This window comes from Lichenostomus cassidix, chromosome 7 (genome assembly GCF_008360975.1).
Source record: "Lichenostomus cassidix isolate B80296 chromosome 7, HeHo_3.0, whole genome shotgun sequence".
Classification (NCBI taxonomy): Eukaryota; Metazoa; Chordata; class Aves; order Passeriformes; family Meliphagidae; genus Lichenostomus; species Lichenostomus cassidix.
This window is the reverse complement of record NC_139488.1, coordinates 15,758,199-15,776,726: the sequence shown is the minus strand read 5'-3', so window position 1 is coordinate 15,776,726 and position 18,528 is coordinate 15,758,199. Positions and strand designations below refer to the sequence as shown.

The 18,528-nt window shown below is 37.3% G+C and overlaps 1 long non-coding RNA gene across 5 annotated transcripts in view; it reads right to left on the bottom strand.

Annotated features, from left to right (window-relative positions):
* The window catches only part of LOC146434614 (uncharacterized), a 265,691-nt gene that overhangs the window by 164,540 nt on the left and 82,623 nt on the right, over window positions 1–18,528 (bottom strand). For 4 of the 5 annotated variants that reach the window (XR_014853460.1, XR_014853461.1, XR_014853458.1 and 1 more), the window contains exon 3: window positions 9,344–9,390. This is a non-coding gene — a long non-coding RNA (uncharacterized LOC146434614). Of the gene's footprint in view, window positions 1–7,449; window positions 7,519–9,343; window positions 9,391–18,528 lie in introns of those variants that run through there. The other variant, XR_014853457.1, reaches the window with a different exon arrangement.

The window sequence follows — 18,528 nt, the reverse complement described above, 5'->3', positions numbered from 1 at the left end:
CTGCCTGCAGCAAATGTTTTACCTGAAGAAGGTTAACAAACATAAACCATCAATCATACAAACAGACTTCATTCTCACTAAAAGGCATGTGTAGTTTAGATGGCCACTGCATTCAGTTTTCAGTCCCTAGTTGTGCATTCTGATTTTTACAAACAGATTTCTGCACATGTTCCATAGAGCTTCATTTTTTTCAGAACAGGTGCAGTGACCACACAGTCTAATCAAAAGAACTTTCATTTACTCAGTTTTTATGTAGATGGATCAAAATTACTGTCATTTAAATATTTTGTATTTGCCATATTCCAACCTTTCAAATTAGATTGATAAGACAAGCTTCTACAGGTGAATTAATCATTTCTGTGTGGTTTGGCGGCAGGAACGGGTTATGAACACAAAACAGGTAGGATTGCAGATATTCACAGTTTCTAATGAGTGACTAGTTATAATGTCTTTGCTTAACTCAAGTGTCAGTTTCCCTCGTGCTCTTCCTACTAGCAGTGGTCAGTTGGACACACCATTGCATGGCATGGTTTCTCTTAACTACCCTCTACCTCTTATAAGGTCAGGTCGGCACCTGCCATTACTATTTCACCTATATATGTCCTATTCCATTATATCTGAAATAAATGGCTTGCAATGATTATTGGCAGGTAATTCCCGATGGAAAACTTCATAGTTTAGTCTTGTACATATTGTCCACACTTCCAAATCCCTCAAGTGAAGGGAGAAGTCCAGAGGCTTTGCGATTTCACAACTAATCCTCATCTCTGAAGTTTACTCAAGTACATCTAACCCTGGAAGTTTTTTCCCAAGAGAGCTAGTTTAAGCTCATAATGTACAACTCATTTAAGTTGTACATTATTGTATCTCCTAGCCCATTGTACCTCATGTACTTCTTGCTCAGTTTTAGTTGAGGTGGGATCTAAGCTGGTTCAACAGCTGTAAAGAAGGAAGACTTTCCCTAAGTAGAGGAAAAGAGTTAGCGAGATGGTACAACAATTGTTAATTAAATAGCATTAATTAACTAATTAAAAAAATCTAACGAATGCAGTTTTCTAAGAAGACAGTGACTTCAAAAAGCCAGGTTTGCTGTGCCACTGGAACAGAAGTTATGGAATTAAGTTGGCCTGTCCTTGACTGTATTTCCTCAGGAAGCTAGTGTTGAGTTGGAGCCAGGGGTGGAGATGACAGAATTTTAGGCTGTGTTTTGTTTGGGTTTTTTCAATTCAAAGATTTTTCTTTTCTATAGCAGTATAGAGTTAAAACCGTAGGTATTTTAAAATCAAGTTGTATGTTTATTTCATAAGTTAACCTACCTAGTTATATATTGTATTGAAAAAAACACTTTATTAGAGGTGTCTGTGTAAAAGACTGAGAAGCCTTGTTTTGAACCCTCAGGGTCAGCACTAGCAAGACATGGGCTAATATGCAGTCCTTGCCATTGCTCAGTTCAATTCCCAATAATATTGTTCCGTGCCTGTAACGTCCATGATTCTCATATCACTGCTTTTCTCCTTCTCCTCAGTGCTCTGTGGCCTTGCTTTGCTATCCAACAAAATAGGAGAGCCAGTAGGATGCTTTATCAGCAACAATAATTTCAAATTAATATTAACATACCTATTTCTTGTCTGTCCTTCCTTCTTTGTCCCCCTCTATGGCTGTGATTTATTAAAATAACTTTGATTGAGTGCACATGGACTCAAGGCCTTCTATTGCAGAGTATCAGGTGGGTTCAGCAGTGTGTTGTAAAGATCATTCCTTCAGCAAACACAAGAAATGCTCTGGTCTTTCTTGAGAAGCCAATCCTTGGTTTGAGAACTAGAAATGTCTTTGCTGGGGCCATGAAGTTCCAAATAGCCATGGTATGCAGCACAGTGCCAACAGCAAAATTGCTACAAGGTCATGGAATTTTTAAAATAAATGTTGTTTTCTATCCAAACCTCAAGTGACATTATAACAAGGTTTTACTGTTCTTGCTGTCACTTTGCATTAAAAGTGTTAGACCAGTGAGGAAAGGCAGAGCTGAGGAGTAGAGGACAAATAGGGAAGTCCAGAGACAGAGTGTAAGTTACATTTTGGTGACAGAGAAAGATTTAAATTGTTGGATCAAGCAGAGCAAATGCAGACTGAACTGTAAGCTATAAAGTTTTGTCTCAGCTTTCAGTGCATTAACAGACCTTGCCTCATCTAGGGCCTTCACAAGTTCCCTTTCCACAGGTTCAGGAACCTCCTTTAAGTCCAGGTTCAGGCACCCACTCCTTGCCTGAGGTACACTGTCTGCACTTTTTCCTAGAGCTACACCTAAATTGTTGTTTCAATTTCGCACTGACGTTCAGCTTGACTTGTTACTTTGCTTTTACTTCAGTCATCACTGTTCTATCAATAGGGCTTGTTACTGTCACTCCCTGCTGTGCTTTCCTGCCTCAGGCACTGTAGGACTTGGTCCTGTCAGTGAAGTCATTGCCTGGACTCTATTCTGGCCACCCTTGGCTTCCTCACCCCTGAGGGAACAATTCACCCTTCCTGCAAGAGAGAGGAGTTCTCCTCTGGGAATTCATCCTGGAGGAGAATCAATAAAGGAATGCTACATATCTGAGAAGAGGAAGGAAAAGAACTGCGCTTCCCACTCTAGTTCCCCTCCTCCTGATTAGAGATAGAAAGATCCCTGATTAGAGATAGAAAGATCTTCCCAGAAGAATGTGAAATGCGTTTCATGAATTTCTGAAAGGAAGGCAAAGGTAACAGTACACTCTTGGAGCCTCCATATTGCTGGCAGTCATGCAAAAAGTTACTGGCAAAATGCATGGGAAAGCATACAGCAAAGGCATGCCAAGAAGTAAAAATAAAAAATAATGGCAGTTCAAACTTACTCAGTTTCCATAGTATCAAAAATACTGTTCAACAAGACATATTACTTACCTGATGTAGAATCTTCAGTAGCATATCAGCCTTTTTCCCAAGCCTCTGTGAGGTATTACTATACAATAATTTCCTACATCTAGACAACCACACAAAACAAAACAAAAAAGCCCCAAACATAACACACACCTCACATACCATGATCTGAGGTTCATTGCTTTCATAGAGGGAATTGAATAGTCTGTAAAATGTCAGAAAGTGAAGTTGTATAAAGAACAGTTATTTAACTAAAATTTAAAGTACAATACATACAAACTGGGAAGGAGGCTTGAACTTGACAGTACTGATAGTTCTGCAGTTATATTGTTATGCTAAACAGGGGGACCACAAGTGAGCATAAGAAGATCTCACAGCTTACAGATGTGCAAAAATAAAGAGCAGAAGACAGAGCTGATGAAAGCACTCCACCTTTTTCAGCACAAGCAAATAGGTTTTATTTTTCTAACTGATGGTAAAATAGAAACTGAAAAATATTCAGATCAACTCCTAAGACTAAAGGAAAAAAAGGAGGATATTGCTCATGTGTTTTGGCACAGGTCAGGTCACTAGGATTTTCTTCCCATGAGATGTGGAGTGGCTGCACATGTACTCTGAAATAGTTTTTATAGTATCTGGGAGTTGTTCTGAGGCTTACTGGACTGAGGGTTGATGCCTGGGTCTGTGGACCTCCATTGGTGTGGAAATACTGGTCATGTCTCTCCTGGCCTGTCCCCATTCCAACCATCATTCTATACATTCAAGTGACACTTTGTTCCATTCCATTCATTTTGTAAAAGCCAAAAGCTTTGACCAGAATGTAAGAGGACTTGTATTTATATCTTTCTCAGATCTTAGCACACAACCCACAGAACAGAAAGAGCTGAAATTACTTGTTTGCTTCTTTTATTAGAAACAAAAGAGTTCACAGCTGTTGATCTGTCAGTCATTTTCCCTGTTAAATGTCAACATATATCTGAGATTACTAATAATGCAATATCCAGGTAAGATTCAAAATAATAATTTTTTTTTAAAAAAAGCATGTTTGACAGACAGTCCTGATCTATTTCTAGGCTCCTCAAAGTAGCCTTTTTCCTCTCTCCTCAAATTATTTTCCTCTGTTGTTCACACTGTTACCTGTCATTACAAACACAAATCCTGTTTCCTTTATGACAGAAACTAAAGAAGCTTGGTTATAAAGATATAGTTTATAAAACCAGGACTTCCAAGGTGTACAGTCTCTGTATTAAGAGTACATGTACCCAGAATAAGGACTGAGGTAAATGTCAGTGACAGGGAGACCCTTCTGCTCCTGACTAGGGCCCACTCTTCCTACAAAGATAAATACTCCAAAATTGATTTACTTCTTTTTGATTGTTCTGATTGGTATTTAATGTAAGAGAATGTTGCACTTAGTGCACACTGTTTGTTTAGTAACACAAATTAAAAAATAAAATAGAAAACAAAAAATTAAATAGCCAAGATGCTCATCTTTCAAACAAGCATACTGGAAAGATGTTCTATCACATTCCTGTCTCTGTGGCCAAATTAATTTTAAAGTAATGAAGGTTCCTAGCAATTCCTGTGTAAATTATTAACTTTACTAAGTATCTAAAATATGTATCAACTACAAAGGTGTTGCACTAGGTCTCCATTCATGTTCCCGTGCTGGGAATATAAACAGCTCTTCATACATTTTCTTAAACATATAGATTTAATCTCACAGTAGATTTGTCTCTCTGTTCATTTTGTCTCAAACCAGAAACCTTGCCCAAACAGTTTCTCATGAGCAGAGGTCAGTGTGAGGTTTAGGACTTACCACATAATATATTCGGGTTTGTGCTTTCAATTTACTGTATAGTGATTTTAATTTTTTAATATCAGATTATATCAATATAGTTGCATGCATTCCCTCTAATAATTCAAATCAATCAGCCATATATTGCTTTTTCTATTTCTCCTAAAATGATTACATTTACATGCTACCAGTTCATTAACATAACTCACAATAGCAAGAGATAAAGGGGAAAAATTGAGACAACTAATGAAATAATGACAATGAAATCATTCCCTCAAAGCACTGCATTTTTGGTAAAGTTTTGCTATGTGGTGAAGCAAAACTACAGCTGTCAAAAATATGGCATCCTAACCCCTCTAACAAATTTTTAAAATCCCATCTGCAGGCAATGCAGTACAGATAAACAGATGTCGCAGAAGTACAAAGCCCAGAGAAGAAAAAATGATTTGACAGTTCTAAGGTTTATATGTCTGAAAGAAAGGTAACATATGTTTCTCCGATGAAGAAAGCCTGTGAAATGTAACAATTCCTAATGTTTATAAACAGCTATTGAATGACTAATGCGCACTTAATACCTGCATTCATTATTGTTTTGAGTTTCTTAAGGAACAGTAAGTAGATCAATTAGAGAGGACTACAAGTTCAGCATCTTTCTGTGTAGCATTGGTTGTTTAGTTTAACTGGAGAAGGTCCCTACACTATCTTTAATCTGCTTGTGGGGTTTTTCTTCCCCTGTCCAAGAACTCCTCTCATTAAAGTGAACTCTTTTGAAATATGCAACGCTGGCTACCTTAGTCCCACTTACTAATGGTCCTGAATTGATTCTTAATTAGTTGCAGTTTTGGTCAGAATCCCATTAAAATAGCCGAGTGCTCCAACAGGAAAGAAGGAAAAGGCTGCTGTTCTGCTGTTAGCTGCTGAACTTACACCCACAATGACAGGCAAAATGCACTGAGATTCAAATCACGCTCTGTGTCCTGGTTTGAACACAAGCCTTCACACTGTAATTTATTCTCCATCTATAAAATATGATGAAGAAATGCATCCAGATGCTGTTAAAAAATTGCATTATTCCAATATTATTCTAGTCTCTTCTAAAGGAAAAGAAAGGATACTAATTCAGAAGAATATGAATGCTTTTCAGTAAATAACTAATTTTTTTCTGTATCATTTTAATTGTTATATATTTTCTAACCCTCTGTTTATATTCTAGAAAGCCTCTGGGAAGCTGAAGAGTATATTTTCATGTTTTTCTTTTTCAAATGACTGAATATTGCTATGCACTGCAGAATATTTTTGTTAATGAAGTGAATCAGTTGAAACTGTACAGTTATTGCTTTATTATTTGAGTTTAATTATAGAAAATTGAGGTATCAAGAAAATATGCTCTTTTAAAGCACTATCTGGAGCAAGTATCCCTGTTGTTAGGGAATAGTGATGTCACGTGAGCAGCTTTTGTATTCAGCAGCAATAATTCACTGCCTGCATGGGGGGATTGATCCCAGCTATGGTATCCCCAAAGGAGCCTCCACTAGGAATGGGCTCACATACTTTGATCTGTAGATTAACATGAGCAGGATCACAAGCCTTTGTCTCTTGTAAACATCGTATGTCCCTAAATTTGTATCCAGCAAAAGGCTGAGTCTTGTGTTTATTTGTGTAATGAATTGCAGTAATTAATGCATGCATTGATTCCTCTACTGAGTCTCCCCTAAAGGCCATTTCCATTTTTAATTTATAGAAAATGCATACAATTCCTTTAATCAGAGCCCACTCTGGAATCTATAATAAACACTCAGTGCAAAAAAATAGAGAAAATAGAAGTGAGATTATTGAGCAGAATTTAGGTAGGCATTTAGGTAGACAGAAGTTGTATTTAGCATTGTATTAAAAGACAGATATGTATCAAGGAGTATAAGAATATGTATCTGGAATTTTCAGGGCAGATCTGAACCTATAAACAGAGAAGCAGAAATCCTACTATTTCATTGAACAGATTTTCACTTACTTCATGGCTCAATTTAGTCCCTAACACATTAATGTATATTTCTGTCACATATTTCTACTAAAAGGATGTTTCAATGCTGTCTTTCTCTCAGTCTGTTACGGCTTTTGCATCAAAAAAGACCCTACCATTTACTAAATATTCTTGAGGGGGGAAGATTCAACGTAAACACATGAGCTTCCTTTATGAACTGTGAATATTTCTTACTTGCAAAATCCCAAAACTGTACTCAGAATCATACAAGAAGCAATATGCAAACAGCCTTCCTCTCACAGTCCTTTAACCCAAAAGCAGTTTCTAGCATTCCAAACATTCCCTCATCTTAAACTGGATCATTCTCAAACAACATGGCTTCAGAACAAAGCAAAAATCAAGCGCAAACCAAATAACACAATTGATAAATAAATAAACAGCAAAAATTAATTATATTAGATTTTTTTTCCTGCAGTACTTTCAGACACTAAGATTATAATTTTCCTTGTTTAGGAAATGTCTGCCTTGTATCATACAGTTCTTTGTATAAATAAAATTTCCATATACATATTGAAATGTGTGTAAAATATGCCTGGGGAAGTATGAAAATACATTATAAATACTCAGCGAGGCAGATGATGCTGTGCTGAGGAATGCAATCTAATATTTTTTCTGAAATGTGCAGGTGATATAAATTAGAAAATACCACACAGTATGTATGCAGCATAAAGGACACAAAAAGAAAGACTGATCTGGAAGCACACACAAACTAAAGGAATACCTGATTAACCTTTCACTGACTCCTGGTCCACGTGATGCAAAGCTTGCCTTCCTCCTAGAGTGATGGCTTTAGAAGAAGATGTTAAATTTAACCTCTGGCGCAATGATAAATTGACAATAAAAAATTCAATGGCTTGGTAATTACCAATCACTTTGGACATCGGCAACATTTTTCAGTTCTGTCAGTGCTCATTGGCACAAAAGCTTCAGCTGAAATTCTCTCGATCTCCCTCTTTTTAACTTTGTTTTCATGATGCAGATTAAATCTGCCACCCTATTACTGATTCATTTTCCTAATTTTTCATGTCTGCACCATGCCCCAGCTGCACTAGGCTGATAATTGTGGAGCCCAGCCCTGATGATTAACATCAGAAGAATTAATTATGCCTGCCATTAAAATTCCAGGTTGCACATGGTGATCAAGAAAAATTAAGTTTCTCTAGGCCTCTAAATCATTTCACCTTTGAGGAGAATGATAGTGACTCGACAGCTAAACTGCAGCCTGCGTTCCAGAAAAGATCTAAACCACACACCCTTTGTGTAATTCCCTAAATGCCTTCCTAGTTATTCTTACTGGTTTATTCCACTTCCTAAATAGATTTACTGCTCTAAAATAAAGACAACTAAACTATCTAGCTGATTGCTTGATTTCAGTATAAACAATCTTCTTTTGCTCCTTTCTGAGACCCCTTGAGGAGTATCTGTTAAAATAATTTCCAGGTTAAAGCATCACACAGAGAATGGAAGATCCAGGCACAGAACTAATTTCATAGAATTGGTAGATAATTTACTTTTGTCCCAGTTACAAACTGAAGGGAAATTATGATTTTAGTACTGCATAAGGACAATAATTTTCTCAGAAATAAATTGATAATGAAACAAAACCAGATTCCTAAGATCTTTAGGCTAAATGGTAATGAGTAAGAAAAAGCCTGTTGACTGACTCATTTCAAAACAGATTTTTGCATGTGAAACTCAAAACGTTTTCAGTCTAGCCTAAGGTATGACATTTACTAGTGCCATAAAGAGTAAGATGATATGCATTTATCATGTTCTTTTTCCACACTATGTTTTGTTTTTAAATTACCTTAATCATGTATATTACAGGCTTAGCTTAGAAGACTTTAATGAGGAGTCATATTTTGATGAACACATGTAAATATGTCAAATGATAAATATCACAAAGATTAGGCAAAAACTATGGATCATATTTGCTCTCTTTCTTATCTTTAGGCAGTACAACCACAGCAAAACTATTTAGATGTGGATATTCTTGTTAGCTTTTATAGATGACAGATTTCTAGAATAAACTTAACAGAATTGGACCAAAGAGCAGCACAAGAGCAATTATCTTCCCTATAAAATATGTTATAAAATAAGAATACTCAGTGCATTTAGAGATTAACTTCTACGGGAAGTCACATGAATGGTGAAATAAGAGAAAGACCCTTCAATTTAAAACTTAAATCCTTGAGTTTAACGTGAACATCACTGCTATAGCTCAAGGATATTGTATTCTATATAAAATAGGCCATTTAGAACTTGTGAGGACTTTATTGCACTCTCTCACGAATGACAACTAGCATAGTATTCGTGATTAAATGAACATTTATTGTATTTGTAACAGTATTCCAGGAATGCTATAAAATGAAGCATGAAGTCATCCATTTAAACATTTTAAAACATGTCTTAACTAAAAGCATTGAAAGTATCTCCTTACAAGACTTACGGTTAAATCCAAAACCTTTTTCTTTCTGCCCCAGGACACAGATAACTCAAATGTACCAAGACTTTTGGCAAATCACAGATGTCTCCCCAGAGATCCAAGAAAACAGTCAAACACATTGTCAAAAGACTATGAAATAAGGTGAGAGAAGTCTGAAGATACTTACTGGTCTTGTCCATTTCTAACATCTGTGAAGACAGAGCAAATGGAATCCTAAAAGGGGAAGACATGACAAGCAACACTAAGAAATGGAGTTAAAACACTGGCATAACATTGTCAAATTAGACCAGCACACAAAATCATAAATTACATTTTTAGCAAGCATGACTATCAGTCAATGTGTTTAGGTGATAAAAGGTTAATAAGAAATTTAATTTTAAGGCTTCAAACAGAAGATGAAAATTAATTGTACTGATTTTTAACAAATTTAAAAATTACTTCAAATAGATTTATTATGTAAATACATAAACGCTCTATGAGAATCACAATCATCACAGTATGAGCTTTGGGAGAAGATTATTTTCACTGCCACTAGTCTTGAGAATGCCAAAGCATAATTCATCTTGAAAACAGCTTGAAAGGTTATTCTGGGATTAAGGTTTAGGCCATGGAAGATAGGGATTAATATGTTCCACTTCCCCTAAAAAACCAACAGCTTTTGTCCTTACTAGTTTGCAGATGACTCTTGGTCCTACATATGTACCCAGAGTACTTTATACACCAGTCAGCTGAAATACAACAGATGTTTAAGAGTACAAGAGTACAACAGCACCAGAATCATCCTCTCAAGTCAGAGGCTTAACACCCAGTTCAAATCCAGACTTCTTCATTTATGGGAACTTGAATATAGTATTTGACTAATTATTGTAGTGAACAGGCAGAAAACTTCAATTAAAGAACTTCAATAGGTCTTTAAAAACCTATTTTGGCTGTAAGATATTTCAGTTCTGAATCTCTAAATTTTGACTAATGCAAACTTCTACTCAGAACTTAACGCATTGCCACAGGGAGAAGAAACATGCTGAGGGAAGGGAAGGGAAGGGAAGGGAAGGGAAGGGAAGGGAAGGGAAGGGAAGGGAAGGGAAGAAGGAAGGGAAGGGAAGGGAAGGGAAGGGAAGGGAAGGGAAGGGAAGGAAAGGAAAGGAAAGGAAAGGAAAGGGAAGGGAAGGGAAGGGAAGGGAAGGAAAGGGAAGGGAAGGGAAGGGAAGGGAAGGGAAGGGAAGGGAAGGGAAGGGAAGGGAAGGGAAGGGAAGGGAAGGGAAGGGAAGGGAAGGGAAGGGAAGGGAAGGGAAGGGAAGGGAAGGGAAGGGAAAAATCTGCTTGCAGAAAGTATTTTACGTAAGTACAGATACATTTATGTTATCATCTGAAATCAGAGAAAACTACCAGAGTATTGTCCAGATGTTAAATCTTTCAGCCTACTGGAGAGCAGCTACAAGAAGTGACACTGCTTCTTGTCAAGTGAGATTCACAACCTGGCTGGCAAAAGCCTTGTAAATACTTTAGGATTAGAGTGATCAGCTCTAAATAATAGAAAGAAGCCATACTACATTTTGCAATAACTTTAGAGAAATTTTAATTGAGATTTAGTCATCAAAGGTCAGTGGCTCTACATGACATGCATTAGATAAAGAGGTATCTGCTATTTTCAGAGATACAATTACTGTTTTTAACTGCTTAGTCTTTTTTCCCCCCACCCCTCCTAGGCAAACACCATCTACCACAAAAAAATAATTTTGCATTGCCATTTCTGTTCATCTGCCATCCTTTATTCAGACTTACTTTGCCTATTCATTCCAATTGCATGATTGGTGAAATGACTTATTACCAGACGTCAGTAGTATTTGTTTTTTAACCTTTTCTGGTAATTCCCATCACCACAGCTGCCTCAAAGCCTTTGCATCTGCCATACAAAATTCTGTCAGTGTGGTTTTCTACAATATCACATTACCAACTTGTATTAGTTATACAATGTGCTCATCTCTGGGACGAAAATAATCCCAACAGCTATCATGTGTACAAGATCTGCCTAAAGGACAATGAGACCATTAGACTAATCTCTTTTGCACCTCCTTTTTGTCATCTTTTCGGCGTGACTACTATTTGTTGGTTTGAGCATCCACTTGAATATTGTCTATTAGCAGATTTTAGACTTATTTATTATATATTACCAATAATGTGACCATGAACCTGCACACTGTGACAGGTGTTATAAAACACGGGGGTCTTTACTTAAAGAGTTCATGTTCCAAGACAAGATGACCGAAAATGGAAAATGACAGATCAACAGAGAAGCACAAGTAAGTAGTGAGACTGGATTTGTCCTCATGTTTTCATTGGTTTTGGTAGCCATTACAAAAAAAAAAGGAAAAAGGGTGTGAGGAGAATAACATAAAAACATATTTTTAAACAGAATGAGAATCACATCTGTCATTGATACACACATATTGATACAGCAAGAGGTGCTTCTGGCATTGATATTTATTCTTTGATGTGTTCCTCCCTTTTATATTATTTATGTATTTTTCAACTCCCAAATCTGTATTTATTTTTCCCATGCTCTCAATGTGAGACTCATGTCACCTCCTAGACTTCAAAACCAGTGCTAACAACACATGAACGTGTAAGAACACACACAGCAGAGCAAACAGTTAATTTTGAGTTGCTGCCTGGAGCATGAATTCCTGAAGACCAACATAGGTTGCCATCCTTCACTGCTACTGGTACTGTGCCTACCAGTAGCCAGAGTTCCAGAGGAAAGCACACCTCATGATCATTAATTTTTCCCCACAGTGTCACTTGTCAAACAGATTGGAAGCAGACTGGAAGATAGACATGTCTCCATCAGTCATATATCTCAAGGCAGTTGATGTCTCTCTATTCCCACATACAAATCCGATGTGCCTCTTGTGCCTAAAATATAACACAACGCATTTAGCATATATTTTTCTATATGTAAATCCAGAAGCACATATACATTCAAACATATATTAACAAAGTTTTGCCACATATTTATGGGGCACTTCTAATTACAAACTGCCTGAGGCTGCTATGTGTCGGGTCCTTTCCCAATAATGTTGCAGCAGACCAGCAAGCTTGCCTGACTAATGTAAGTCATGAGATGACATTTCTTCCACACCAGTCTTGTGGAAGCTGGCAGTTTATGGTGCAGAAGCCTGTTACCATCTGAGTACCATGGGCTGGTCACTGCAAGGATGTTCTAGCTCTGTGGCTGCCATCCTACACATCCCAGCTGTTAAACTGTCAGATGCTAGTAGGCTTTCATACTACAGTCCTCTTCCATTCAGGGAAAAGGATCTAAATTTGGAACATTTATTTTCTTTCACCACTCAAATCCGTATTTATAGCCTAATTGTATTTGATCCTTTCTCAAGGATTTCTCTGTCCTAAAGAAGTTTAAGCCGTCCTGCGGTGAGGTCATTGTCTGGTTCTACCATCTTTCACCTGGTATGTCCAGGAGAACTCCCAACAGACTCAGACAGCAACTAGAACTAGCTAATACCACTTCCATGGTTGCTACAGTCCAAGGAGACTCTTACTTCTTTAGGATGCAGATGGCCATTTCTGCAAGGCAGGGCTATGTTCCCATCCCAGAAAAAAAAAGGTTTAAGCACACAGAGTTAATCCTATATTCCTGATACATATACAATCACATCTTACACAATTAAATATGGGTTCAGTAAATCATATGCAACTGGTCAGAGGCAGGGTTCTGGTGCTCCAAGTTTAACAGCTATAAATTATGTTTAAGAATAGGGGTTTTCCTTCCAGTTGTAATTTTTACTATTAACTGTCACCACCTGCACAGGGATCTCTTTCAAAATGTAAAAAGTAAAGTGGCATTTACTTAGGTCAGCCCATTTTGTCAGCAAGATCTGGGGGGAAGATTCACACAAATGAAGATTTGGCAAAATATACCCATGACACTTTCAGTTTCAAATTTCCAGGGAAGAGTTTGGAAATAGCAAAATACCATGAACTAACTTTTTAGTCATAATCAGAGTAAGGAAAACTAAATGGGCAAAACCCCCATGATATTTTTTACAGAACTGTACTTAAAATATTAGACTTTGCAAATAATGATGTTGCTTGGGAAAAAAAACAAACAAACAAAAGACCCCAACACCACATATAGTGATTAATAACATTCCAGTTTGTTATGCTTTCATTTGCTGAGGACCTGCTAGCTTGGTCAATATTTCATCCCTGGAGATTCCCCTTTTCACATGTTACTAATCCATTCTTCAGGTTTGGAGAACAGACCACTAGTTTTAAACAGTCTCTAATTCCTTCCATTTTACAGCATCAGCTATGTTTCATTATAAAATACCTTAATATTGAAAAATAGTAACCATCCTCCATATGGCTGTAAAAGAACAAAATTAGCAAACTGATGGCAATCCAATAATTTCTGGTTTAAGCCTATAATTTACAAAAATCTGACATTCACTGTCAATACGTTTTTCTGCCGTGAGGAAATCTGCATGACTTCTGTGCTAATTTACCCTTATCTGACCCTCCATAAAATACAGTTACTTTTTCCTAAGTGATACCTTTTCATATTATTTTCAATGTTTGTTAAAAATATCTTTTGGAATGCAAATAAATCTAGAAACTTAGAAAACACCCTCACATTTTCTGCAGTGACTAAGTTCAATTCCTTGAGGGATTGATGGAGAAAAAAAGACACCTTTCTCATGGCAGTTTCCCCTCCTTATCCTTACACTCAACCAGTAGCAGTCAAAGGTCAGGGGACAAATGAGAGCTACTCAGCTAAGTGAGACTCTGCAAGTGACAAAGATAAATTGATATGCATGTGGGAAACGAGAATGAATGAAAAATAAAAAAGATGCTCCCACTGCTCTGGCACCTGTAACAGAAGAAAGAAAACCACGTACCTTACTATCTGTGTCAAAACTGTTCACAACATTTCTGCAAAGACTGACTGGGAAAAATAGTGTGACATCTCTTGAAAATCAGAGGGCTGGGCATTTAGGTGTTTTAACAGGTTTTACTCAGACACATAAATTCCAGATTGTAGGATATATTGCAAAATAGGTGATATACTTGAAATCCATCAGGTTCTCTGTTGAAGAACTGAATCTTTATATGCAGATATGCTTTTGCAATCTTTCTGTAAGCAAACTCAGCTGCGAACCAAAGTTGGAAATCTCATAGACCCAATCTTTTGATGAAATTTGCAGGACTTCATGATTTAAATATGGTCAAAAATTCCCAAACTCCTTTTAAATTCAAAAAAGTTTGCTTGAGAGACAAAACCTCGGGGATTCAGCTGTGTTCAAGTTTTGATTCCTCTTTAATTTAATTAAACCAACTTTGTTCTTCATTAGTTGATATCTTATTGAAGCAAAGCTTCATACTCCTTTTAAGAATTGCCTCTTTCTGTGAGGAGATTTGGCTTCAGTAATATGGGTAGGACTCCAAATGATAAATAACCTGAATATTGAACAAATGGCAACATTTCATTCATGCAGCACAAGAAAATTTAGCCCCCATGGGTTATGTTACAGGAAACTCCTTAAATCAAAATGTAGAAACTCAATATTGAGGTGCATAAACTATAAGCTTTATTGATCATATCTCTTGTGACTGGGCACTCCTGCCATGCTAGAGACATAATTCTGCACGGGACTGATTTCCTTCAACTTTCACTTAAGGGTGATCAGCATCTAAAAATATCAAAAAATCCTGTTTCTGCACACGCGTGTCTCCAAAGAGAATGTGGAAGAATTCTCAAGGGTATTCTATTTCTTCAGCTCTTCTGAAATCCTGGTCAGACATCTAAGAATCCTGAAGGAAATTAATGGATATGTTTTCCAGTGGAGGAGGCTGCCTGTTTGGCATAAACTGCAGTAAGAGTATGAAATGTCTTCTGATAAGAGGCCAATGTCATTTTGTTTTCTGATCTAGTGCAATGCTAGTAATCCATTCTTACATATTTGCATAACTTTGCTTTATATCAATTTGAGTGACTATTTACCTGTCATGTATGCTGTGGTGCTGAGTAGCTGCAGAAAAGGACAGCCAGTGGAGGGTGAAGGGAGATGCCAAGGTTATAAACCAGTGCTTATATTTACAATCAAGCTTTACTTTCATGGGAAGCTTCTCTTGCAGACATAGGTGCAAACACAGAACGTCACAGCTCTCTATCAGGCAACACCCTCCTTGGCTCATTCCTGTAAATTCTCAGCAGTGGCATGTTTTATTGCCCTGGAGACACAACATGATGGCTATTTATTTAATTGCCTGGGAAGCCCAGCCAAAGAAGGGTGTCTCAGGTTTGGCGAGTTAGTTTCCTGCTTGCAAATTTACAATTTAGCACCGTTTGGGTTTTCAGAGTCTCCTTGTTAAAAGTGTGAGGGGCCCGTTTCCCCAAATGAGCACAACTGCTTTGTCTGCCTCCAAACAGCTGAAATCCCCCAAAAGGCACAGAGCAGCAGTGCAGCCTGCTTGAAAACTGGTGTGTGCTGCCCCTCCAGCCACTGATTAATATTTGACATATTCTCCAAGCAGAGCTTTATATCCAGTTCAGTGTTTTCTCTGTCCTGTCCTTTCCTTCCCTCCTCCTGCCTAATTTTGTAGACAGACAGCCATAATGCACCATAGAAGCATAAGTCTTTAAACTGAAAATGTCATCACTTAGGAATACAAGAGAGTGGTATGTGTCATGTATGTCTGCAAAATGCAGTTGCTGTCTGTTACAGTCTGTAGCAACTTTTAAATCTGTCATCACAGCATGAATTTCATATTAAGCTCCTTCCCAGTGCTTTAGCCAGGAAGTAAAGGGGGGAACATACTGTATCATTTATGGGCATGCTGGTGCTGGGTCAACCATGACATCACTCTCCACTCCGCTGAGCTGTAATGAGGTGAAGAGGCAGCTTTAGAACAACATAGCACTTTATTTATTAGGAAAATTTAAGTGTGCGTGTATTTCAATTTATGATAAAACTGAAAACAAAGGTTATGGACTATAGCTCTCCTACAGCCCAAAGTAAGTAGGGGAGGGAAGGCATTTTGTAGATGATGAGAGATTTAATGCACACTAAGCACAGAAGATTGAAAGTTCTCAGCAGGCTGAAATCCTGTACTGACAGCCCAGCCTATTAGAGGTGGTACACAGCACGTTTTGCTGCAATCAAATTGTAATGTACACTTTGATCAGAGCATGTCACTGAAGCAAGAGTCTAGTCAAGACAACCTAACATATTCCAGTTTGAGAGGACATGGGCATATAAACTGAGAACAGAGGAAAAAATCTGGTGAGGCTGGGAGGCTACAAGAGCCCTTGATTGCTGAAGGTTCCCTAGAAACCTGCAATGCTTTTTAAACCAGCATTGAGAAGCTGGGCAATTCATTACATTTCTCCAAGTTAATGCTGAAATGTAAGATGGACTTTTGTACTTTACAGTAAGGATTGGACTGGTTTTGTTCTTTGATTGCAGCTGGAGGTGGGACGAAAGAAGTACAAAAAAAGAAAAGCACAATGCAGAACAGGTCTGATCAGATTTGCAATTAATTGCTCTTACTCCTTTTTTTCTCAACTATGACCATATTATTTTTACCTCAAGCACAGCATTGGCTCTTCTGGAAATCACTGCAGAAGCATCACTGCTGCTAACCTCCCTGGTTTGAATCTTAACTCTCTTCTGCAAAGGGCTGTCCTCTGCCAGTGGATCACTAGCCTGGTAATCCCATCTCCCTTGGCACACACAATAAACCCCACATCTATAATATTAAAAAAATACTTTCAAAACACTACATGAAAGCTGGAGCTTTTCTGTCTGGAAAATCTGAACACTGTAATTACCAGGTCTATGAAATAACAAAAACAAACATAAATACACTGCTACATATAATTAAATAGACAAATACATCTAGATCTAAGTAAGAAATTTAGTTTGATATTGAGATTCTTCTTTCCTGATTACAAGATGTTACTTCAACAGCTCTGGTCCCAAGAAACAGATAGTCTGAAATTGGTCTGTAGCCAGGATATCTAGGGTTCTACCCTTCCTGAACATCACAGACTTCTAATACCTAGAAAATATCTAAACAGTATTTGGCAGTAAATAACCCATGAAAAGCCATCTGGAAGACACAGTGTCAGCCCCTGAAAAGGGGGGATGTTCTTTTTTTCAAATTAGTGGTAAGCCAATATCTCAGCATAGTGCTAACATACAATGCACTGCTAGAGTTGTAATTTTTCAGACAAAACGTAAAACTACATTCCTCGGTGTACAAAGAGGTTTAAGAAGCCATGATGCAAAACCAAATGTATAATTACTGGCCAAACTCTCACATGGGGGAATAAATACTGCAAAGTATATTCATCGTAATAAAGGAAAATTTTTTTTTTTTTTCTTTTATACATGTATCAGGCAAATGTCTTGGGCATTTTTAAAATCATATTTCAAAAGCTGATATCAACCTTCCAGAAAAAAAGGATGAAGTATGCAGAACAGACAATTCTGTATATGTTCTCATTTCTGCCAAAAATATCTACTAGACAGGACCAAATATTTCATAAGTTGCAAGCTCTACATTTCCAATTATGCTCTACAATGCACATGTAACAGAAAGAGCTGAGTAAATGGGGCATCTTATGCAGCAGGCAACTCCTCAATCCAAATGCAAGCAAACCCTAAATATCCTTCCCTCTGTCTCTGTTATTTTCTTGGTATTTTTGGATAAGGTTACCCCCACCTTGCCTTTTTCTGTTTTCTCCCCATTCCAATCAGGTTTGATCTACCTATGGATTTTCTTACTTAGGAAGAAACATCTCAAGATAATGCCATGAATATGAAGTCTCTTAGTCCATCACTCATACTAGAAATATCTTTGTCTGCCTTCTCAGTGCATACTTAAAAAATCAATTCTGGAAAACTCTATGACGAATCTATTAGTTTAACTATTTTTATTTAAATTCGACTTGTAAAAAATTCTCTGTACTTCCCCTCACATGTGTTACTTGTTTCAAGTACAGCATGAACCAACAGTAAACATTGTTTTTCATCTCTAGCTGTGATGGAAAGCACCTGGAAGACAAAAGATGACTGAGAGAATCAAAACCAAGATTATACAGCATGATCCAAATTCGTTCTTCATATGGTTCCTCAAATGCTGACCTAAATTGAATTACAGTGTGAGTGAGTCTGGTGCTCTATCTGCATTTCTTATTAAATTGCTCACTATTAGCATCTGCCTTTCCATTATACCTTGTGGCCTTTTCTTACTCATTAATAACCTCACCATATGCCCCAAGTTCAGTACTTCCTCCATTGAATTTATTTTGTCATTTACAGATTC